The sequence below is a fragment of the Chlorocebus sabaeus genome, chromosome 25 (assembly GCF_047675955.1).
Source record: "Chlorocebus sabaeus isolate Y175 chromosome 25, mChlSab1.0.hap1, whole genome shotgun sequence".
Taxonomy (NCBI): Eukaryota; Metazoa; Chordata; class Mammalia; order Primates; family Cercopithecidae; genus Chlorocebus; species Chlorocebus sabaeus.
In genome coordinates, this window is record NC_132928.1 from 4698566 (window position 1) to 4723040 (window position 24475).

General features: G+C 37.9%; 1 protein-coding gene across 4 annotated transcripts in view; it reads right to left on the reverse strand.

Moving 5' to 3' along the window:
- The window catches only part of DNAH14 (dynein axonemal heavy chain 14), a 528962-nt gene extending 521570 nt beyond the window's left edge, over positions 1 to 7392 (reverse strand). For 2 of the 4 annotated variants that reach the window (XM_073011491.1, XM_073011490.1), the window contains exon 1: positions 7158 to 7381. The gene's annotated coding sequence lies outside the window, so the exon portion shown is untranslated. Of the gene's footprint in view, positions 1 to 7157 lie in introns of all 4 variants that reach the window. The other 2 variants (XM_073011492.1, XM_073011489.1) reach the window with 2 other exon arrangements.
- Positions 7393 to 24475: the final 17083 nt, after the last annotated feature.

The window sequence follows — 24475 nt, forward strand, 5'->3', positions numbered from 1 at the left end:
TGTGGTATGTTCCTTCTATACCCATTTTGATGAAGATGTTTATCATAAAAGGATGTTTAATTTTATAAAATGCTTTTTGACAACTAATCAAATAATCATGTGATTTTTGTTCCTGGTTCTGTTAATGTGATGTATCACATTTACTGATTTGTGTATGTTGAACCATCTTTACATCCCTGGCAAGAATCTCAGTTGAACATGGTGAATAATTTTTTTTATGTGTTGTTGAATTCGTTTTGCTAGAATTTTGTTGAGAATTTCTGCATTTATCTTCATCAGTGATACTTGCGTACAGTTTTCCTTTTTTGTGTGTCCTTCTCTGGTTTGGGCTTCAGGGTAAATCCAGCCTTGTAGAATGAAGTTGGAAGTATTCGCTCCTCTTTACTTTTCTTGAAGGATTGGAGTAGGATTAGTATTAGTTATTCTTTAAATGTTTGGTAGAATTCAGCAGTGAAGGCATCAGGTCCCAGGCTTTTCTTTGACGGGGGACTTTTTATTACAGCTTTGAACTTGTTACTATTAGTTCGTTGATGTTCTCTCTTTCTTCATGGTTCAATCTTAATAGGTTGTATATGTCCAGGGATGTATCCATTTCTTCTAGGTTTTCCTTTTTTTTTTTTTTTTTGGCATGCAGTTGTTCATAATAATCTCTAATGATTCTTTATGTTTCTTTGGTATCAGTTGTAGTGTCTCCTTTTCATTTATGATTTTGTTTATTTAGGTCTTTTCTCTCTCCTTTTCTGGTTTGTCTTGCTGGTGGCTGTGGTTTATCAATTATCAATTTTATTTCTTTTCAAATGATCAACTTTTCATTTCATTGATCCTCTTTATGTTTTTTAGTCACTATTTCATTTAGATCTGATCTTCATTATTTCTTTTCTTCTACTAATTTAGGGTTTGATTTGTCTTTGCTTTTCTAATTCCTTGCGGTACATCATTAGATTGTTAATTAGTAATCTTTCTACTTTTTTTCATGTAGGTATTCATTGCTATAAAATTCCCCATTAGCACTTATTTTGATATATTCCACAGGTTTTGGTATGTTATGTTTCCATTTTCATTTGTTTCAAAATTTTTTTTTGTTTCTGTCTTAATTTCTTCATTGACTCACTGGTCATTCAGGAGCAAGTTGTTAGATTTCCATGTATTTTTATAGTTTCCATAGTTGTTCTTATTACTTTCTAGTTTTATTCCAATGTGGTCAAAAAAAGATACTTGATTTTTAGTTTTAAAAATGTGTTGAGACTTGTTTTGTGGCCTAATAATCTAGTCTGTCCTAGAGAATATTCCATGTGCTAATGAGAATATATATTCTGCAGTTGTTGGGCAGAACATTCTGTAAATGTTTGTTAAGTTCATTTGGTCTCAAGTCCAGTTCAAATCTAATGTTTCTTTTTTGATTTTCTGTCTAGATAATCTGTCTAATACTGAGAGTGGGGTATTGAAGTCCCCTACTATTATCGTATGGCAGTCTTTATAGCTAGTAATATTTGCTTTATTAATATGGGTGCTCCAGTGTTGGTTGCATATATTTAGAACTGTTGTATCTTCCTGCTGGATTAATTCCTTTATCATTATATAATGACCTTGTCTTTTCTACTATTCTTGACTTAAAGTCTGTTTTATCTAAGTATGGCTACTCCTACTCCCTTTTGGTTTCCATTTGCATGGAATATCCTTATCTATCCCTTTACTTTCAATCTATATGTGTTGTTACTGATAAGGTGAGTTTCTTGTAAGCAGCATATAGCTGAATCTTTTTAAAAATCCATTCAGCTATTCTGTATCTTTTAAGTGAATAATTTAATCCACTTATGTTGAAGGTTATTATTGACATTTGAGGCTTTGTTCCTGTCATATTGTGAATTGTTTTTTGGTTGTTTTATATATTCTTTGTTCCTTTATTTTTCTCTTTTTGTTGTTGTGGTTTGGCGGATTTCTGCCATGGTATCATTTGCGTCCTTTCCCTTCCTCCTTTGTGTGATTGCTTTACCACTGAGTTTTATACTTTCATGTGTGTTCATGATGATAAATGTCATCCTTTTACTTTCAGGTTTAAGACTCCCTTGAGCACTTCTTAGGGGACCAATTTTGTGATCCTGAATTCCTTCAGCATTTATCTAGGAATGACTACCACTTCTCCTTCACTTCACTTTAGCTGATATAATATTCTCAGTTGGCATTATTTTTTCTTTTAGCACTTTGAATATATCATTCATTCTTTTCTAGCCTGTAAGGTTTCTGCAGAGAAATCTATAGTAATCTAATGGGGTTTCCTTTATAGGTGACAAGGCTCTTTTCTCCTGGTGTTTTTAAGATTCTTTCTTTATCTTTGACTTTAGACGGTCTGATCATAATGTGCCATAGGGATCTTTCCACATTGTTTCTGCCTGAGGATCACAGAGCCTCTAGTATCTGAATGTCTAAATCTCTTGCTAGACTTGGGAAATTTTTATCTAGTATTTTGCAAAACAGGTTTTCTAATCCTTTCTCTCTTTGCCCTTGGGGATACCAATAATTCATAACTTTTGTCACTTTATGTTGTCCCAAACGTTATGAAGTCTTTGCTTATTCTTTTTTATACTTCTTTATTTTTTCTGACTGAATTATTTCAAAACACTTATCTTTAAGTTCTGAGATTCTTTTTTCTACCTGATTTAATCAATTGTTGAAGCTTTCAAATGTATTTTGTATTTCCTTCAGTAAATTCTTCAGTTCCAGAATTTTTATTTGTTTCTTTTCAAAAGAATCTTATCTCTTTAGGAAATTTCTCAATCATGCCCTAAATTATTCTTCTGATTTATTTGTATTTTTTTAACAATCCTCTTGTATGTCACTGAGATACTTTAAAATCAATATTGAGTTCCATGTCTGAGATTTTGACAATTTTTTTATTAAGATCTACTGATGGAGGATTACTGTGTTCCTTCAGAGGTGTCATATGTCCTTGCTTTTGCATGTTTTTTATGTTTTTATGCTAATATCTGTGCATCTGGTATAACAGTCACTTCTTCCTATTTTTGAATTTACTTTCATAGGGAAGGACTTTTTCCTGAAGATGTATCTATGGTACTGGCTGGTACGGTACTTTGGCTTTGAGTCTGCGTGTGGGTATTAGTGTAGTCTCCGCATGATTTCTTTGGCTGTAAACAATTTTATTGGTATCTGTAATACACAAGAACACAACAACAACAAAAAAGAAAACAAGAGGTCAATATCCCTGATGAACACAGATGCAAAACTCCTCAGCAAAATACTAGGAAACCAAATCCAACAGCACATCAAAAAAAAAAAAAAAAATACACCATGATCAAGTGGGATTTATGCCAGGAGAGCAAGGATGGTTTAATATATGCAAATCAATAAACATGATACATCACATCAACAGAATGAAGGACAAAAGTCATTTGATAATCTCAATAAATGCAGAACAAGCATTTGACAAAATTAATCGTTTCATGATAAAAACTCTCAACAAACCAGGCATAAAAGGAACATACCTCAAAGTAACAAAGGCCACATAGGATAGACCCACAGCTAACATCATACTGAATGGATTAAAGTTGAAAACCTTTCCTATAACAACTGAAACAAGATAAGGATGTCCCCTTTCACCACTCTCATTCAACCTCATACTGGAAGTCCTAGCTAGAACATTCAGGCCAGAGCAAGATATAAAAGGCATCCAAATTGGTAAAAAAGAAAATCAAATGGTCCCTCTCTGTTGATCATATGATTTTATATCTAGAAATACCTAAAAACTCCACCAAACAACGCTTAGATTTTATAGATGAATTCAGTAAAGTTGCAGGATACAAAATCAATGTACAAAAATCAGTAGCATTTCTATACACTAATAATGACCTAGCCAAGAAATAAATCAAGACGGCAATCTAATTTTCAATAGCCACAAAAGAAAAATACCTAAAAATAAATTTAACCAAAGAGGTAAAAGATCTCTACATAAAAAACTATAAAACACTAACGAAAGAAATTGAATATGACACAAACTAATGAAAAAGCATCCCATGCTGATGGATAGGAAGAATTAATATCATTTAAATGACCATATTGCCAAAAGCAATTTACAGATTCAATGCAATTCCCATCAAAATACCAATATCATTCTTAACAGAATTAGAAAAAAAAATCCCCCAAATTCATATGGAATCAAAAAAGAGCCTGAACAGTCAAAGAAATCCTGAGTAAAAAGAACAAAGCTGGAGGCATCACATTACCTGACTCCAAAATATACTGCAAAGCTATAATAACCCAAACTGTATGGCATTGGTATAAAAAGAGACACACAGACCAATTGTACCAAATAAAGAACCAAGAATTAAAGCCACATATTTATAGCCAACTGACTTGCAACAAAACTGACAAGAACCTACATTGGGAAAAGCATACCCTTTTCAATAAATGATGCCTGGAAAACTGGACAGCCACATGCAGAAGAATGAAAGTGGACCATTATCTCTTATTACATACAAATATCATCTCAAAATGGATTAAGGACTTAAATGTAAGATCCAAAACTAGGGAAAACTCTCCTGGACATTGGTCTAGGCAAATAATTTGTGACTAAGATCTCAAAAGCACAGGCAATAAAAATAAAAATAGATAAATGGGACTTAAACTAGAAAGTTTCTACACAGCAAAACAAATAATCAACAGACTGAAAAAACAGCCTGTTGAATGGGAGAAAAAAATTGCAAACTATTCATTTGACAGGGAACTAAGATCCATAATATACAAGGAACTGAAACAATTCAACAGGAAAAGCACAAACAATCCCATTAAAAAGTATGCAAAGGACATGCATAGACATTTCTCAAAATAAGACATGTAACCAGCCAATAGGTATATGAAAAACATGCTCAACACCACTAATCAGAGAAATGCAAATCAAAAACCAGAATGAGATACCATCCTATCCCAGTCAGAATGGCTATTAATAAAAAGTCAAAGTCAAAAAATAACAGATGTTGGTAAGGATGTGGAGAAAAGGGAACTCTTATACACTGTTACTGGGTATGTAAACTAGTACAGCCACTACGGAAAGCAGTAGGGAGAGTTCTCAAAAAACTAAAAATACAATTACCATTCAATTCAGCAATTCACTACTGAGTATCTACCCAAAGTAAAAGAAATTAATATATAAAAGGAATACCTGCATTCACACATTTATTGCAGCAGTATTCACAAAAGCAAAGATACAGAATTAACCTAAGTGTCCATTGATGGATGAATGGATAAAAAATGTGGTACATATATACAAAATGAAATACTATTCAGCCATAAAAAAGAATGAAATCATATCATTTGCAGTAACATAGACGGAACTGGAAGTTATTAAGTGAATTAAGTCAGACACAAAAAGACAAATGCCATGTTCTCATTTATATGTGGGAGCTACAAAATTTGAATAAAATTTAAGTTTAAAATTTGATTAATATATGAAGGTAGAGAGTGGAAAAATAGATAACAGAGACTAAGAAGAGTGAATGGCAAGAAGGGGGAGGATGAACGGAAGTGGGCTTAAGGATACGAAGACTCAGTAAGATATAAGGAATAAATTCAGTGTTTGATAGTGGAGTAAAATGACTATACTTAATACAAATATATTGTACTCAGGTCATGGACAACCTAAGTACGGTAATTTGGTCACTACACATTAGATACATGTACCAAAATTTCTCATGTACCTCATAATTTGGTACAAATAAAAACATTTAAATGCAAAAATATTTTTAAATAATAAATCATAACTTCTTGTAACATTTTTACTTTATAAACTTTATTTCTTACTCTTGTAGTAATACTTAGCTTATTGTACAGCTAAGTATTATTGTACAGCTGTACAGAAATATTTCTTTTCTTTATATCCTTATTCTACTAGTATAGGCATTGTTCTATTTTAAAATTTTATTTTACTTTTTAAACTTTTTAATTATAAACTAAGATACAAACACACACATTAGCCTAGGCCTAGACAGGATCAGTATCACCAATATCACTGTCTTTCAACTCGGCATCTTGTCCCACTAGGTCTCTGGGGTAATAACACCTGGAACTGTCATCTCCTATGATAACAATGCCTTCTTCTGGAATATGCAATCCAGCACTTTGGGAGGCCAAGGCAGGCAGGTCACGAGGTCAGGAGACCGAGATCATCCCGGCCAACACGGTGAAACCCCGTCTCTACTAAAACTACAAAAAATTAACCGGGCGTCGTGGCGGACGCCTGTAGTCCCAGCCACTCTGGAGGCTGAGGCAGGAGAATGGCGTGAAACTGAGAGGCGGAGCTTGCAGTGAGCCCAGATGCTGCCACACTGCACTCCAGCCTGGGTGACAGAGCGAGACTCCATCTCAAAAAAACAAAAAAGTATGGTATAGTAAATACATAAGTAACATACTCATCTATTATTATCAAGTACTATACACTGTACGTAATTGTATGTGCTACATAACTTTTACGACTGGCAGCACAGTTTACAACAGCATCACCACAAACACATAATGCCTTGACTATGACATCACTAGGCAAGAGGAATTTTTCAACTCCATTATAATCTTACGGGACTACCGCTGTTATGAGGCACATGACTGTATATGTACACATATTTCCTAGCTTAGTCTATCCCACAAATGCAAGTAAAATATCCATTAGTGTCCTTAATGTAATTCATCAACTTCTTAGAAAAGTTATATCTCTACATAAAAAAATCACTTATAATCATCCGTATATATTTGTGTTGAGTGTGTATATATACACATTATACAGTAAGTGATGGCAAGGTTTTTCAAAGAGCTCATTATTCGTTTATAAATGGAAAAGAAAAAAAAAACCTCAGAAATACAGGAATAGAAGAGAACGCGGCCCGCCTGAGGGAGAGCAACTAAGGAGACCCTCGCGTTGAGAGCTCCTGCGGTCGGGACCCCCTGCGTGGCCGGCGCCGGGCGCTGGGTGGATGGGCCAGCATCTGCCTGGTGAGGGTTCCGCGCGGGGACTCGGAGGCGCTCCCACAGCAGCTGGGGAGCGCCCAGGCCCTCCGCGCCCACGCAGCCCTCGCAGTACGACACCGAGGGCCCCACGCGCTGCCCGCCCGCCGAGCCTCCGCCGACCGCCGGCAGGAAGACGCGGACGACCTTACCCGCCTCGCTGGGGTACCACGGCCGTTTTGGCCCTTCCTGGAAGCGGCGGAGGTCCGGCCCGCCCACGCCGGAGAGCGCCAGGCGAGGGTGAATGGGACTGACCGCGCAGCACAGCCCTACGACGCCAGGTTCCGACGCCTCCTGGTCGTAACCGCCTGACCGAGCGCCCGGCCTGAGCCCCGGCTAAGAGGCCAGAATGGGGGTGGGGTCCCGAACGCGGCGCAAGGGATCCTGGGTGCCGGGCAGGTGAGGGGGCGCCCCGGCTCTTGAGAGATTCCACCGCGGTTACGCGGCGGCTCCCGACGTGAAACCGACGGTGCTGGGGGCAAGGGGGTTGTTGAGAGTGCAGAGAGTGGCCCAGAAGTGTGCGCTGAAAGCAGATCAGATATGGTGCCCAAGTTAAAGACTGTAGTCTGACCTGCACACCTACCTGAGTATGGCCTAAAGGCGGGAGAAACGTGTGCCTTTACAGAACAGGTGGCTCTGAGACCTCTGAAAGAGGTGACTCACACTTAAGATTTTCACAACTCGTGGGCGTGAACTTTCATTAAAAAGCCTCACTTACTAGTGAAGGATCGTATATATGCGATAAAACAGGTCTAAGAGGTATTCTAAGATAAAAATAATTACATATAAAAATACCCCATTTCTTTTTAAACGTCTTATAAAAATTTAATAAGTTAATGTTCTATATTTCACTCACTCAACAGCTACAATATTTATTGAGCGCTTACTATGTGCCAGGCACTGAGCTAGGCACAAAAAACACCTGGGTGACTTCATATTTCTTGGTGGGATCCACAGAAAAAAAAACAGTGTAGAGATTTGTTGGGGTCTATTATATCTAAGGCTGTGATTAATATTTTAAAAATCAGCTTCCCATTTTTATTATAATATTTAATAAGTTTGAAAGTGTAACCATTCCGCATATTACAATAAAATCTATGTCTGAATTTGAATCTTTGAGAAGCTGTTTGGTAAGAGGATTTAGGTGTTGGGGTGGGTAAGGAAATATGTCACTTTTAAAAGGACATAATGTTTTTTATGCCAATAATCATTTGCATTTGAATAAAACTGGCCAAAAAGTTGAGAGTCGTAACTTAATAAAATATCAGTCAATAGACTGTCTAAAACAAAATAAGATCAACAAAAAAGACAGACTATGAAGGGCCGCCGAAGCCACCTTCACATCCAGTGCTCTTCATCTCAGCAAATAGCAGTTCTACTTGCTTAAACCAAATTCTACTTGCTTAAACCAAAATTCGCTGGCATCATCCTTGACATTTCCCGCTCTCTTACCTACCCCAATTCAATCTGTTGCCAGGTCCTGTGGATTCCATCCACAAACTATAGGTTTAGTCTGCCACTTTGTTCCATTTCTACTATTTCCACTGTAGGCAAAGCAGTGGTCTTCCAACCAGGGTGCAGTACTCAGTACCTCTGGAGAGAGCCCAGACTTTCATGGATTTGAGGGTACTGATGGTTTTAAAGGAATCAGAATCCAATTACAGATCCAGGTCTTCATATATATTCTTTCCTAACATCATGAAGATTTGCCTTTCCTCACCCCCATTTCAAAATCTTCCTTCACTCACTTTACAAGAGAAAGACAAGCTCTCACCCCTCTGGAATCCTACCATTGTGCTTTGCCCGGGTATAAAAACCTGCAAGAATGCCAAAGAGCCAATGCAAAAATAATTATAACCAGGATATAAGGCACCTCTTATAATAATTAATTAAAGCATCTATAGCACATTGTAGGGCTCCATCTTTGTCTTTATTTCTGTGAAGAGTGAAGAGTGGTGCTAGAAAAAGCAGCTATTGAAATGTCATGGAATCAGATATATTGTACAGTGTGGGCAGTGGAGTTAACGAGTACTTTCTTTTAATGGGCTTGTCTCTTCTGTACCCTGACTAGTGTCAAAAAATTATTTGCTCTTAATGGAGTGTTTAATGAATGCAAAACAGAGAAGATCAGTAAGAAATATTAATCACTAAATAAAGCTTCTTTCATGCCTTAAAATGCAAGCGATGTTTTTCAGCTGTTCATAATACTCATTTCTACCAGATTTCATTAGCTAGAAATCAAAGCACCTTCAAACAGTAGAGCAGTACTGGTTAGTGACACTAAGTATTTTAAATGTAACCAGACCACCAGGTTCTTGAAAACACACTGGATAAGACCTGAAGGACTAAAATGTTATGTGATTTCTTTAAAATTCATGTGTTACATGAATATGAAGTTAGTTAAAATATATTTATCTAATTATATTATCAACTATATATCCCCCTTACATTCAACCTTCATCTTATTTCATTTCATACATTGTGTTATATTTTCCATCTACTGTTAACAAAATTTATTTCCTGTGCTGTATCAAATAGGGGTTTTTTGCCTTCATATACTTTTCTTTTTCAGTAAGTGCATATGCATATTTTCATCATGATGCATATGACATTCATGGAGTGTTTCTGAGGTGGTCACTATGATTCTCACTTTATAACAAGGGCCAGTGATCACCTGACACCCATATTTACCAAAGAAATACCGTATTTTTAATCACACCCCTGCCTTTATAATTTATATTTTATATTGCATTGCATTATTATAATTTAAGTAATGAGAAATGTTATATAAGCTTATTCTTTTTTTATAACTTACTATAAAAGTGAATAAAGTATATCTTAACTTGATTGGTTTTAGTAATCTATTTTTTAAATGCATTTATAAGTTCTTTCCCAGTGCTTTCTGTAATCATTTTTGAAATGTTTATTAATGAAATCATTTCAATGGAAAAATGAAGTCAGATTTTATGATAAAAAGCCAGCCTGATTTGGCTAATTGATTTGACAATGCTAATTATACAGCAGACATTTTCCATAAATTAAATGAGCTAAATCCACAAATTCACAGTTTTGACACACACACAAAAAATGAAAATATTGTCTTTAAAATTGTATTGGCAAAAGTGTACTAAACTGTTTTCTAAAATTTTACTTTAAGTTCTGGGATACAAGTGCAGAACGTGTAGGTTTGTTTCATAGGCATACATGTGCCGTGGTGGTTTGCTGCACCCATCAACCCATCATCTGGGTTTTAAGTCTCACATGCATTAACTATTTGTCCTAATGTTCTCCCTCTCCTTACTCCCCAATCCTTGACTGGCCCTGGTGTGTGTTGTTCCCATTCCCATGTCCATGTGTTCTCATTGTTCAACTCCCACTTATGAGTGAGAACATAAAATGTTTGGCTTTCTGTTCCTGTGTTAGTTTGCTGATGATGATGTCTTCCAGCTTCATCCATGTCCCTGCAAAGGACATGATCTTGTTCCTTTTTATGGCTGCATAGTATTCCATGGTGTATACATACTACATTATCTTTATCCAGTCTATCATTGATGGGCATTTGGGTTGGTTCCATGTCTTCGCTATTGTAAATAGTGCTGCAGTAAACATATGTGTGCATGCGTCTTTATAGTAGAATGATTTATATTCCTTTGGGTATATAATTACCCAGTAATGTGATTGCTGGGTCAAATATTATTTCTGGCTCTAGATCCTTGAGGAATCACCACACTGTCTTCCACAATGGTTGAACTAATTCACATTCTTACCCATAGTGTTAACGTGTTCCTATTTCTCCACAGCCTCACCAGCATCTGTTGTTTCTTGACTTTTTAATAATCACCATTCTGACAGGCGTGAGGTAGTATCTCATTGTGGTTTGGCTGACTGGGGACAGTGTTGCAGCGAAGACTGGAATTGTTGAACCTCTCAAACACTCACCTTCATTATACTCGGGATATTAGCTTATTTTCTACCTAATGCTTCAGTGTTAATGGGGCTTTTTTCTATGAGCCTCGTGTAGCCCTTTTACAGTCATAAATATCACTGAAAAATATTACCCTTTTTTCTACTTCAAGAAAACTAACAGATATTTTAATTCTATAATAAAAAGTGAACTTCTAAGAATTTATTCACTCATTTTCTTTTTCTGACAAGCTCATTAGGCCACTGGATTCCTTGAATAAGTATAAAGGGACTTAAATTTTATAAAACAACTTTATATATGAGCAAATTCAAATAGCACTTTCAAGTATGAACTGCATAAATGGATAAAGAGTATGACATTGATATGGTATTATTTGGATTTTTAGCAAGACATTTGGTAAAGATTCTCATGATATCCTTATGGATACAAAAGTGATACTGTGCTTAGGAATTTTGTAATTCATGGGAAAAGGTTTCTAATGCTATATTGCTAGGCTCTCCTTGGCCTAATTCCATTCAAAGTTTTTATTAAAGAGTTTGATATTGACATCATGGCATGCTGGTTTAGGTGCATACATGAAACTAGGATGGGTACATAAATGACTGAGCCAGGATCAAAGAGAATCTTTACAAACTGGAACAATGTACCAAGTCTAACATGGTCTAGTTTCATAGGGGTAGAATATAGTTGGGTCCAAAAAGCTAATTTTGCCAAAACATATGGGGGTAGATGTGGTTTAACAATAGTAATCATGAACAAAATCTTAAGGGTTTTAGTTGATTGTGAATTTCTTGAGTTCATATTATGATTTGGGTGAAGGTAAACTTCATCAACTATCCTGAGGAAGTGGGAATAGACATATTCTTTGATGCTCCAGGGTATATAACCAGAGCCCATGCATGAAAACTATAAGAGGACAGATTGACGTTAAATATCAGGGGAAAAATGTCTGATTAGTCAAGCTCTCTAAGTATAGATCCCACACCTTGAAAAGTAGTGAAATCTCTGCCAGTGGGAGGACTTGTTTGAAGCAGAGTGGGGGGACTTGTCTAAGTTGTTTAAGCAGAGACCTGACAATCATGTGAATATAATGTTGAAGGGGAAGTTGATACATTGGATGAGATACAGTCAATAAGTTATAATATCCCTTCTAACTGACAAGTATTAATGGATGGAATACTGTGGAGCTAATGAACCATGCCCACAGCAGATACTCCACCACCTCCTCTACCACTGAGCTAGTATGTATACTGTGGAAATCACCAACAGTTTGGAGTTGACACTCTAGAAACCAGCTAGCATTCTCTGTGGCTGTTGTAATAAATGTGTTGTTTTGTTTTGTTTTGTTTTGTTTTGAGATGGAGTTTCACTCTTCTTGCCTGGGCTGGAATGCAATGGTGTGATCTTGGCTCACTGCAACCTCCGCCTCCCAGGTTCAAGCGATTCTCCTGCCTCACACTCTCAAGTAACTGGGATTGCAGGTGCCCACCACCATACCCAGCTAATTTTTGCATTTTTATTAGAGACAGAGTTTCACCCTGTTGGCCAGACTGGTTTCGAATTCCTGACTTCTGGTGATCCGCCTGCCTCAGCCTCCCAAAGTGCTGGGATTACAGGTGTGAGTCATGGCACCTGGCCACAGATTTGTTCTTAAAACAAGAAAATGTTATGCTTGCAGTTCTGTAGACCAGAAGTCTAAAACTAGTTCCACTAAGCTGAAATCAGGCACCTGCAGGACTGCGCTGTCTGCAGAGGCTCCATGGGAGAATCTATTCCTTGCCTCTTCCAGCTTTTGGTGGCTGCTGGCATTCTTTGGCTTGTGGCTGTTTCACTCCAGTCCCTACGTCTGTCTGTAGTCACGTTACCTTATCCTCCCCTATATGCCAGGTCTCTTCCGGCCTCCCTCTTATAAGGAAGTGTGATTACAATGTCATCCAGACAATCCAGGATAATCCCAATTCAAGAACCTTAACTCAATCACACCGACAAAGCTGCCACCCCCCAGTTTTTTGTTTTGTTTTTTTTTGTCATGTAAAGTAACAGTCACAGGTTTCAGGGATTATGTTTATCTTTTGGGGTGGTGATTATTCTGCCTATCACAAAGCCTATGCACTTTTCCTAGGAAAAAATAAAGTAAAAATGTATGGAATGAAAATGTAAAATAGAGATTGGGCCTGTAATAGATTATAGGTGGTGGCTCACACCTGTGTAATCCCAGCACTTTGGGAGGCTGAGGTGGGTGGATCGCTTGGGGCCAGGAGTTTGAGACCAGCTTGGCCAACATGGTGAAACCCTGTCTCTACTAAAAATACAAAAATTATCTGGGCGCGGTGGTGTGCACCTGTAATCCCAGCTGTGCGGGAGGCTGAGGCAGGAGAATTGCAGTAAGCCAGGATGGAGTGGCTGCACTCCAGCCTGGGCGACTGAGCAAGACTCTGTCTCCAAAAAAAAGAAAAGAAAATGTAAAATAGTATAGCCGTACAGCCTAACATAGAACATGGACTTTGTAGTTACAGTAATCTGAATTTGAGTTCCAGCATGGTATCACATTAAAGGTAAATGAGAAAAGGTGGCAGCTGCTACATGGCAAACACTTAATAAATGGTAGCTATTATTACTATTTATACTTTGAAAAATTCATGATTTAACAGAAGATGTTATTGGAAAGGGGTCCCGATCCAGACTCCAAGAGAGGGTTCTTGGGTTTCGTGCAAGAAAGAATTCAGGGCAAGTTCACAGTGCAAAGCAAAAGCAAGTTTATTAAGAAAATAGGGGAATTAAAGAATGGCTACTCCATAGACAGAGCAGCCCCAAAGACTGCTGGTTGCCCATTTTTGTGGTGGTTTATTGATTATATGCTAAACAAAGGATGGATTATTCAAACCTCCCCTTTTTTAGACCATATAGAGTAACTTCCTGACATTTCCATGACATTTGTAAACAGTCATGGAGCTGGTGGGAGTGTAGCAGGGAGGATGATCAGAGGTCACTCTTGCCACCATCTTGTTTTTGGTGGGTTTTGGCCAGCTTCTTTACTGCAACTGTTTTATCAGCAAGGTCTTTATGACCTGTATCTTGTGCTGACCTCCTGTCTCATTCTGTGACCTAGAATGCCTAACCGTCTGGGAATGCAGCCCAGTAAGTCTTAGCCTTATTTTACCCACCCCCTATTTAAGTTGGAGTTGCTCTGGTTCAAACTCCTCTGACAAAATGGCATGGGAGGCTGCAGCAGGAGAATCACTTGAGCCCAGGAGTTCAAGGCCAGCCTGAGCAATGTAGTGAGTGAGACCTCATCTCTAAAAGAAAAGAAAAAAAGGCATGCTAATGTTTCCTAATATCCTTTTTCTCACCTTCTCAAAAAAATATTTGAAATGATACATAAAATGGCAAACAGTGGCTGCAACTCTGGAAACCAGAGTCCATTGGGATGGTCTATCAATAGTGGAATGTATGGCAGTTGGCTGAGATATATGTTCCTGAACTCTGCTACCCACCTTCTAAAACAGAAGAGCAAATATAATGCCACAAGGAAGGTAGGTAAAGGTTTGGTCTTTAGAATGGCCTAACTAGAAAATCGTACGGTTTTGTCTTTACTGCACCAGAATAATTTAATGCTTCAGGCAGACTGATGACCTCCTTCCCTGTTCCCACATACCCAGTCAGAGACTGCAACTCCTGTAATGCCACAGAACCAACAGCATCCAGCAGAGGAAAGGGTGCATTACATGTTATAAGGCATTCTATCTTGGAAGCACTGTGGACAGGGCCAAAAAACAGGCCCTGGGAGCAGGGCAGGTGAAGGAGTTGTATCTTTGACTTACATTTGTACAAAGAAAAATTACAAACTACATTAGCCTCTGATAATCAGGAAAATCAGCTAGAAGGGCAAGGGACAGCTCATCAGATCAATGCCTATAAGAGTGACTAAGGGTTGTTTACATCAACCTTGAGGCTCATTCTAGATATGAGAGAGAGAAGCTACTAGCTCTCAAATTAGTACCGAGAAGAACTAAAGGCACTCAGTATACCTGGCCTCTTGGCCCACACCAAGCTGGATAGATGTCTCTTTGTTCAAAGATTATTAAACAAAGAAAAGAATGCAATAATAATAGCAAAATGTTATCTCTAGCAATGTGATATTTACCATGTGCCAGGCATGATTTTAAGTTCTGTGTCAGTTATCGATATAGGATTGCTCAGCTCTGAATACACATTTCAGTTTATAGCTCTGTGATAATGAAACTCCCAAGTGCTTTAAGGTGAATGCAATGTTATGTTTTTTCCAGTAGATGGTAGTAGAGGAACATTGTCAAAGGAAGAGGCTCTCCTGCCCTTTCCAGCATGACCTGGAGTTAGCAGTATAGGAGTGAGGCCATTTTGGCAGAGCCTGCCCCGGGTACAGACCTCAAACTGGTCTCTCTGTGACCTTGAAGACTTGGCCTGACAATAGCCTTTCTGCAGCCCTCGGGACACAGACCCACACAGCCCGTGTACTCTGAAGGGTTCCTATCCCTGAAGATGACCCGGCTCTCACTGCAGGACCACACCCCTGGCGCTGGTTGCAAGCCTGCCATCCAGAGGGTGGCCTATTGTTTGCCCAGCAGCCCCAGGTCAGCTCCAGCCTGGCCAAACCAACAAAATTCACTGTTATCCAATGGGCTGAATCACATCTTCTCCAACAAGGTCTGAGCCCCTTCCAAGTTTTTTTTTCCCTGCCTCCCTCAACCATAGGGTACCATGTAGAGTTTCCTTATATTCTATATTATTACCCTTTTGTTGATACATTTATACATCAACCGTTCCCAGTTTAGCCTACTCTCTGGTTTCTGTATCCTGACTGGACCCAGACTACTGCAAGTACTTTACATGTATTAATTCATTTACTTCCCATGCTAATTGTATGAGGTGAGTACCATTACTGACATCATTTTTCTAGTGAAGAAGTTGTGTGAAGCTAGGTAACTCACAGCACCTTGTCTTTATTTGGAAAATTTTTAATCTAAAGACTCAGTAGAAAAACATCCTCTAAACAAATTTTTTTGTAAGATGTAGAAGAAAATTTTAGAAAACATCTGCTTGGTTTTCCCAAGGAACCAAGAAAATACAGCCTTCCTGTAGGAACAGAGACATAAGAAGAGAATAGACTAGGATGCAGGCAGAATTTTAAAAAGAAGCTAGCAAAATAAAATTTAAGAGAAACCAAAAATGTTGTGGAAGAATTTGAATCTGTACTAGAGGCAGTTATGAGGAAAACTATTACTGCAGAAAAGTGAGTAAGTGATGTGGTAGTTTAACCACAACAGCTCTCCCAGAATACGAAGGAAAAAGAGGCAAAAAGAATGAGAGACCATAAGAGAGAAGCAGGTCAAAGAAGTGAAGGCATACCTACCAAAGTTATCTCTTCTAAGAGAAATAACTAGAATAATGGGGTCAGAAGTCCTCAGCCAAGAGGCTATTAAGAGGAAAGTAAAGCCCACATGGGGAAATTATTATCCCTTATGGGAAAATTTTTAGAAGTTTCTGTGTGACCTCCCCCAAACTCCCATAGCATTTTCTGTGCACTGTGTCACTCACCCTGTTCTGCCTTGAATTTTGCTGAAAGTGTAAGACTAGCACTGAAAAGAACATATTTCAGATCCGGGTCTTTTCACATACTGTGTGACATTAACAAGTCAACTCTTAGGCCTTAGTTTTCTATCTACCTTATAATGTATATCTACCTAAAGTAGTTTATCTACCTTGAGAGGTTGTCTGGTGACACAAATGAAGATATATGGAAATCCCTAGACAATAGTTTCTGAACCTGAATCTTTATGTCTATGTGAGTCTCAATATTTAAGGACAAAAAAGCAGGTCTATTTCCTTTATGTCCCCTGCAGTACATAGCAACCGTAGGCCCTGTATAAATATTTATCAGGCATGTTTAATTTAAGATAAAAATGAGCATAATAGTCTAAACCTATCCCACTATCACAAAAGGAACAATGGGTTTCATAAAGATCACAAAGTATAGATCAATAGAATTAATTGTGTTTATAAACAGATATAAATTCATAAATATTGCTATTTGTTTTGGGGTGTTTTTGTTTCTATTTTTGTTTTTTTTGAGATGGAGTCTCACTCTGTTGCCCAGGCTGGAGTGTAGTGGCACGATCTCAGCTCACTGCAACCTCTGCCTCCTGGGTTCAAGCAATTCTCCTACCTCAGCCTCCCAGGGAGCTGGGATTACAGGCATGTGCCAACACACCTGGTTAATTTTGTATTTTTAGTAGAGGCAGGGTTTCTCCATGCTGGTCAGGCTGGTCTTGAACTCCTGACCTCAGGTGGTCCGCCCACCTCGGCCTTCCAAAGTGCGGGGATTACGGTGTGAGCCACCACGCCCAGCTATTTGTTTTAATTTCAGTGTTTACAAAAGACAATGAGCATTGAGCTATTTTAGTATAGATGTAAATTTTGATAATTTTCTCCATCCTTTGTTACAACTGAAACATTTTAGTTCAATACACTGTAATTTACAACTTAATAGTACAAAATGGTGATTTGTAACATTTTGTTTTCACAAAGAAGAAATTGATTTAAAATGACAGAAGAAAATTATAGCAATTAACATAGCCATCCAAAGGAATATTTTCTAAGCATATAAGATGACTACTATCATCAGTAGAACTATGCAATAATTTGGATTCACAAATGTGTCAACCTTCATTAAGAACCTTAAATTCCTAAATGTAAATCAAGTTACAAAAATCATTATCCATCTGGAGAGAAACCTAATGATTTCCCTATGCCAGCTATGGAAATAATAGATTTGAGCCATGTTAAAAATCAGTGTCATCCAAATAAAGAGTTTTCTCAGATTCCTCTGTGGTAACATGTTGTTGATGTTGGTAACAGAGGCCACAGTAAGAGTATTTGCCCAAGTCCAGAATACTTCCCAAGGATAGTAGGATAGAGGATATCTCTACACAAGTAGGGGCTAATTCAAGCCACTGTGTGGAGATATCCTCTATCCTACTATCTTTGAGAATTGAGAGAGAGAATACCTGTGTAGAGATATCCTATTATCTAGTGAATTTGAGGCAGAAGAATAGGATGTGGAGACAAGGAACCTAAGGCCAGTTCACGCTGACTTCCTAGAACTAAATCAAAAGGAAAACCCTAGCTTTCCACACCTAAGTAACAAAAGGACCAAAGGCGGCTACTCCCTTTGCAACACCCCCGCTCCCCACACTTTCTACATGGCAGATGGAAAATTGAAAGTACCTCTGATTGGTTGCAGAAAGCAACCAAGCAGACATTTGCATAGAAGTATAACTTTTTATCTTCACTTTGGCCTCTGATTGTGGGCCACTGCTTCATTTGCATGGGGTGTACATCAAGTGACCAATAGGAAACCTCTAGAGGGGGTATTTGGACCCCGGAAGATTGTGTAACCAGGGCCCTTGAGCCGCTGCTCTGGTCACTCCCACCCTGTGAAGTGTACTTTCTTTTTCAATAAATCTCTGCTTTCGTTGCTTCATTCTTTCCCTTATTGCGCGTTTTGTCCAATTCTTTGTTCAAAACACCAAGAACCTGGACAACTTGCAGTCAAGACCCTTTACCGGTAACATATATGGAGACAGGGTATCTCTCTCAATTCACTAGATAGAGTCTACTATGCTATTTAATATTAGTGTCTTAGATATGGCAGTCTTTTGGAAACTATTGGATTTCCTATTGAATTGATGGACAGTTCCCAGATTAACCTACTCAAACATGAATCCTACAGACTTGCAGATTATGTCAGGAAAAGCCTTTTGGCAAACCACACCCTGAGATCCCTCCTGGGGTTTGCATCTCATAGTGCATGAGAAAGCTGATCTCTATCCAGTTTTGCAACTTCTGTATTGTTTTTACACAGGATTAAATGTTAAAACTCTTGCAGTGCTCAAATCCATCTAGATTAGTTCTTTCTCTGCTTCCATACAATTCACTTACACAGTTTAGTTTCATTGGGAACTAAACTCTTGACAGTACACAAGTAGGAAGTATACTCGAAATTCAGAAGAAGGCAGGAAAAGAGATAGAGTTTGAACAAGTCCCTTCTCAGAGACTCATTACACCAAACTTACCTTACAGAATCATTGATTTGAATGGTTTCTCTCTCTCTGATCTATTCTTTATGTTTCAGCTGAAATAATCAGTTTACCATCCCACTAGAAAAAGGTAGGCAGGAATCTATGTGACTTGAGTTTGTGAAAAACCCTACAGCAATCTATTTCCAATTAGAGAGAATTTCCTCTCCATCTGATTCATTTATGCTGCTTAATTTTCTGTTCTTTAAACCCAGCATTGTTCATTTGCATCAAATGTTTAAAACAACAGATTAATCTTCTTGCTTTCTATAACTTTCACAGCTTGGTCCCTGACTGTAATTTTAAATTCTTACTTTGACTCTTTTTTCCTATGGATAGAACAGAAGTGGATTTCAAAGAACATATACAATTTAACTTGAATTATGCGTTAGTTTATCTGATTACAATTCTCCCTGGAAACTAAGTGATTTTGATTATGGGTTTGGGTTCATGTGAATGGAGCAGGTTGTAGAAAATGAAGGGCAATCTTCCTGGGGTTTGGGCTACTATCTTGGGAAGGTAGCTGTGAGGTCCTAAGATAATATGTGAATAAAGAAAATAATATAGAAAAGGAATGTGGGAGAATCTAGAAGGTTAAATTCACTTACTCCAAAGGATTTGGAACCTGTCCCAGTCAACAGAACCATCTATTGCCCTTTATACCTTTCAGAACCATCTATTGTCCTGTATACCGTTAGCATGCCAAGTACTACCCCCCTGTTCAGCCATCATGGACTGCTGACTACCATAAATCCATCTGCGAGCTGCTGCTAGAATCTCTCTCCTATGTCAGTTAAAGATGGTGTCCACCACCAAGCCTCTGACTCTATTCTTAATGATCATCACAGAGCAGAAAACATGTAGCTTTACATTAAGATTAGAGCCAACCTTACTATGCTTTTCTTGTTAAGATCATGAAAACAGAATAGTGACTGTATTTGCTGCTGTGTAGTAAGAAATTTGGCCACGTACAGAGAGATCTGGCCTTTGTCTTCAGCTCCTTAGAGGAAATCTCTAAATACTTGGAATTTCCTCATAAGAGCGTCTTTTTTTATTGATGGTGGGTCCCTCTGCCTACAGCGAATAGTTTATGCTAGCAAGATGACTAAGGGTAGGGTGGGTCACACCCAATAGTTTTAGGGTGCCATGCCAGAAAAACCAACTGTGTGTGCTTAGAAGGTTGGGGTTTGGGGCCACTGATACTAGTCTGGCCTTGGGGGAAGGGAGCTGGAGATTGAGTTCAAACATGTGAGCAATCAATTGGACATACCTAGGTAATGAAACTTCAGTGAAATCTGTGGACACGGAAACTGGAGTGAGCTTCTCAGCTTGGCAATGTTCTATGCGTATTGACACTCACTCATGTCAAGAAGGTAACCTGTAAGGATGATGAAAGTTTTCCATTTGGAACCTTCCCTAGATTCTGCCCTGTGTCATCCTTTGGCTAGTTCTAAGTCATGCCCTTTCCCTGTAATAAATGTGACTATGAGTATAATATATTTCAGTGAGTTCTGTGAGTCTTTCTAGTGAATTATCAAACCTGAGGGTAGTCTGGGGAAACCTGTGACCTTGAAGTTTGTGTCAGAAGTTTTGGATCGACTTGGCAGCCTGGAGGACTCTGCCTTCAAACTCAAATTTGGCTAACTTCAGTTAGCTGCCTTTTCTGGACTTGAACTTGAACATGCCCAGATTTAGTGTTGTTGCCCTTTTAAATCTCTCAGGGATTATTCTTTCTTTAGGAATGGCTGACTCATATGTCATGCTCTTGCATTCCTAACCATAGTTGGCTGGATGCTTGACCCATACTGGCCATTCAGATTCTCCCCCACCTCCTGCAGAATTTGGAATTGGGATTGAGAGACAGCCAATCTCTGTGTGGGGCCATATGCTACAATGGAGACTGAATTGACAAGAAAGCCAGTCTGCAGATAAAGAAGAATAAAACAGACACACAGAAGCAGATGTCTTTCCAGTTCTTATTTTCCAGTTCCTTTATGAATTCCAGATGCTACTTGATAGCTTGAATTGCTTTTTTCACTTATACACAAATGTCCTATCTGACACCTGATAGTTCCCCTTCATTCTAGTTTAATTCTTGGAACTAGCTCCCCCTCTCCTATTCTGTCTATGGTCATCTCAGTCTGGCCATGACATACACTATGAAAAGGACTTTTGGAGCAGTAATATTTTTGATGTAGATCAATTTTTAGTATATAAAATAATTACTCTAGAAGGGCAAGAGTTTCTAAGGATAAGATGACTTTAAAGTGTTGACCAAAAGAAAAAAAAAAAACTGAGGCAATGTTGATACGGAGAGTTTATTTGGGTCAAGGTTGAGGATAGCTCATAAGTTGGTTGAATTCCTATCTTCCAAAGGTCCCAAAATATCCTGTCTTCCAATGGTCCCCCAATATCTTGAGGTTTCTGTGCCTATCAGAAAGTGACATTACTTACCCCAAGGTCAGGATCCTGCAAAGGAACCATATAGACAAGGTACCAAGTTATTTTTTCCAAGTCTTGGTTTTATAAAGTCAATATTAATCCCTCAAAGCAGTCTGCTAAAACTTGAAAATATGACATTCCAGTCAAAGCCTTTGTAAAATAACCAGTGTTTCCAATGTGTCCTGTTGCAAAAGGAAAAGAGATTCTTATTGAACTTACACAAATAGCTACATTGCAATAAAATGAGAATACAGTTTTCAAATTCTAGAGCTATCAGGTAGAGAGAAAGGTAAATGTTTCAATTTTTCTCACAAAAGTATGCTTTACTCAATTGCTGTAAACTACAAATAGCTTAAAAGAAAAAAATATATTGACTCTAGAAAGCAAAATATAAAGGCAATCAGCAATATTTCAAACAAAATGAAGTCATAACAAATTATTTCAGTCCTCTATCAGTTCAGTCCTATATAATTAACTTTTGCTCTGTTTGAAGCTGGGTTAGCAATTTTTATAAACCCATCAGTTTTTTATTAGAGTTCTGAATGTTTTTACCTAGTCCAATGGTATAATCTCCAAAGTTATCAGAAACCTGTATTCAAGAGTACTTGTCATAGTCCTTTCCATTAATTTCCTTGAAGACACAATGCTTTAGAATTTGCAAAAAAGGTTTTAGGATAAAAAGTGATTTACTGCATATATCAAGAGATATCAGATTTTTTAAAAACCTCATACAAAATTTTGGAGCATACATTAATAACATCCACACAAAGATAATTCAAAGAAAGTCAAACACCATTTCTTATTTGATAATACTTCCCATATGATTTTAACATCCCTTTAACATCCCAGTAAGCCTAATATGTCCTTCTTGGATTTTCAAGAGCCCTCCATGTTTTTGAATGTCCAAGAGTTAGTTTGAGGCAAAAAAACTGAATTTTAGAATTTGAAATTTGTTTTTGGGAGGTATGTCAAATACCAAAGGTTTAAGACACTTGATACTAAAATAAATCACAGGTCACTCTAAAATAATAGTCATCTATTTAGCTAAAGTGACAATTCAAAGATTTCAGAAAGCAAAAACTTTTACTCAATAGAGCAGCAACTCAGTTTCCAATCAAAAGACCTAATAAAGGCAGCATCAGATTATCTCTCCCACTCTCTTCTTCTTTTAAAAATTTTGCAATTTACTGAAAAGGTGAACAAAAATATTTTACTGTATCTTATTAATACTATATGAAGACATTGTTCAGAAGAAAAAAACAAATGTAACTCTTGTATCAATGTATTCTTATTAAATCTAATTTTAATAAAACCTTATATACAGATACATCCAATCTTGATCAGCTTTGATCACACAGCTTAAGATTTTCATTTTTTTTTTCTTTTTTCTTTTTTTTTTTTTAATTATATTTTAAGTTCTAGGGTACATGTTCATAGCGTGCAGGTTTGTTACATATGTATACTTGTGCTATGTTGGTGTGCTGCACCCATCAACTCGTCAGCACCCATCAACTCGTCATTTACATGAGGTATAACTCCCAATGCAATCCCTCCCGCCGCCCCCCTCCCCATGATAGGCCCCTGTGTGTGATGTTCCCCTTCCCGAGTCCAAGTGATCTCATTGTTCAGTTCCCACCTATGAGTGAGAACATGCGGTGCTTGGTTTTCTGTTCTTGTGATAGTTTGCTAAGAATGATGGTTTCCACAATGAGATACCATCTCACACCAGTTAGAATGGCAATCATTCAAAAGTCAGGAAACAACAGGTGCTGGAGAGGATGTGGAGAAATAGGAACACTTTTACACTGTTGGTGGGATTGTAAACTAGTTCAACCATTATGGAAAACAGTATGGCGATTCCTCAAGGATCTAGAACTAGATGTACCATATGACCCAGCCATCCCATTACTGGGTATATACCCAAAGGATTATAAATTATGCTGCTATAAAGACACATGCACACATATGTTTATTGCAGCACTATTCACAATAGCAAAGACTTGGAATCAACCCAAATGTCCATCAGTGACAGATTGGATTAAGAAAATGTGGCACATATACACCATGGAATACTATGCAGCCATAAAAAAGGATGAGTTTGTGTCCTTTGTAGGGACATGGATGCAGCTGGAAACCATCATTCTTAGCAAACTATCACAAGAACAGAAAACCAAACACCGCATGTTCTCACTCATAGGAGGGAACTGAACAATGAGATCACTTGGACTCGGGAAGGGGAACATCACACACCGGGGCCTATCATGGGGAGGGGGGAGGGGGGAGGGATTGCATTGGGAGTTATACCTGATGTAAATGACGAGTTGATGGGTGCAGCACACCAACATAGCACAAGTATACATATGTAACAAACCTGCACGTTGTGCACATGTACCCTACAACTTAAAGTATAATAATAATAAATAAATTTATAAAAAAAAAAAAAAAAAAAAAGAATGATGGTTTCCAGCTGCATCCATGTCCCTACAAAGGACACAAACTCATCCTTTTTTATGGCTGCATAGTATTCCATGGTGTATATGTGCCACATTTTCTTAATCCAGTATGTCACTGATGGACATTTGGGTTGATTCCAAGTCTTTGCTATTATGAATAGTGCTGCAATAAACATACGTGTGCATGTGTCTTTATAGCAGCATGATTTATAATCCTTTGGGTATATACCCAGTAATGGGATGGCTGGGTCATATGGTACATCTAGATCTAGATCCTTGAGGAATCGCCATACTGTTTTCCATAATGGATGAAATAGTTTACAATCCCACCAATAGTGTAAAAGTGTTCCTATTTCTCCACATCCTCTGCATCACCTGTTGTTTCCTGACTTTTTAATGATCGCCATTCTAACTGGTGTGAGATGGTATCTCATTGTGGTTTTGATTTGCATTTCTCTGATGGCCAGTGATGATGAGCATTTTTTCATGTGTCTGTTGGCTGTATGAATGTCTTCTTTTGAGAAATGTCTGTTCAT